Source organism: Frankliniella occidentalis, unplaced genomic scaffold, assembly GCF_000697945.3.
Source record: "Frankliniella occidentalis isolate FOCC.00 unplaced genomic scaffold, Focc_3.1 Scaffold84, whole genome shotgun sequence".
NCBI lineage: Eukaryota > Metazoa > Arthropoda > Insecta > Thysanoptera > Thripidae > Frankliniella > Frankliniella occidentalis.
In genome coordinates, this window is record NW_026267213.1 from 405,434 (window position 1) to 407,097 (window position 1,664).

A 1,664-nucleotide genomic window follows, 5' to 3' on the forward strand; every position below is an offset into this window, starting at 1 on the left:
GGGCGTGCCCGGGCCGCCCGTGAGGTAGGCCACCCCTGGCACGCACGCCCCTGGTCGCCCCCGCCCCCACGCTCGCCGGCGTCACGGCCGGCCCGGCGGCCACGGGGACCCGAGCGAGGCGTGGCGGGGCGCGGGCGGGTCCGGGGCCTGCAGTTCAGTTAGGGAATTGCCTTCAAAGGCTTTACATCAGGCCTCGGCCGGGGGCGGGCCGGGGGCGGACCGCCGCCCCTCCCCCCGGCAATTGAATGCGCCCTGGAGCTGGGGAGGGGGGCGGGGGCAGGGGGGCCGCCCGCTCGCCTCGCCCCGCAGGGTAGTTCGTGTTTGGCGTGGAGGTGTGAGAGAGACAGCTCGCAAATGGCCAATTGCCTTCGCCCCGCTGCTCTCTCGCTCTCGCCACTACCCAACCCTGCCTCGAAGGGAGAGGGGGTGGGTTGGGGTGGGGCAGCCTTCGAGTTGTATTCACAATTCGCTGATCGTTGTAGCGTGGCTTCGCGCGGCCTGACCGGCGAGGCAGCGGCGCTCGAGCGCCCGGTTCAGCCAGGCAAACTCACGAGTGATTAATAATAGTTGGGAGAATGTTGGGCCCCGCCCCGCCCGGGCCGGGCCGGCCGCCGGCGCCGCTCCCCGCGCCCAGAGGGCTAGGCTTCGTTCCGCGTGCACGGCGACGGCCGGGCTGCAGCGGGGGTGGCGCCGGGTCCTGCCGGGGCCCGGGGGAGGCTGGGCGGCGCGGGGCGGGGCACCGGGCGGAACGAGCCCGCAACGCGCCGGTGATGCCCAGCGCGTCGCCCAAACAGCACTGCCCTCTATAACAATTCGCTGTTGCTGATCCTCCTCCCGGCCGAGCGCGGGCCCGGCTACCCCGCCCGGGAGCCCCCGTGCTGGCCGCGCCAGGTCGCGCTCACCCTCTGCTTGCGGTTGAAAACTGATTCGAGGGGATCGGCATAGTTCGGGGAGGAGCGCTCCCTCACCCCTTCCTCCGCAGCCTACCGCCCCGCACCATCCCCGCGCCACACTATACCGGTCAGCGGGGCGCGGCCACGACGACGCCGCGTCCTTTGTCCTTCGAGTCCGGGGCGCAAACTGTATTGCCCGGCCCGATACCTCGCGGGAGTTATGACATAACGGGCCCACAGCCCGGGGGGGGGCTCATTGCCATCCCATCAAATTCCACCTCTAGCCGCTGGTCCCCGGGCCTCCACCGCAGCTCTCCGCCCCTTCGCACCCCTAGGCCACGCTATTGCCCTGTATCCCCCTTCTTGGCCCTGGGCCGCAGAGGGAAAAGACTGCCATGGGCCGGTGGGCGTGGCGGCCGGGAGTGGCGTGGCGGTGCGTGGCGGTGGAGGGGTGAGGGGGGGGGGGGTGAGGGGGCACAGGGTCACCCATCAATCCCCTTGAGGCCTATCTATCCCTCTTGGAACTCAGGGACGTCAGGGACCTGAGTAAGGCATCAAGGTAGGAGTAGGAGCCCGGCCGCCTCGCCTCGCCAGTCCACGCCCCGCCACGACCAGCGCCGCGTGGCACCCCCCCCCCCCCTCCTCGCTCCATCCCGCCTCTCCTAATTTTCTTACCGGCACGCCTTTGCCGTGCTCCAAATCACAATCTAATTCTGCAAGTGACTGCAAGAAATCTGCGAACGCGATGGACAAAAACATGGCTCCGTCCAG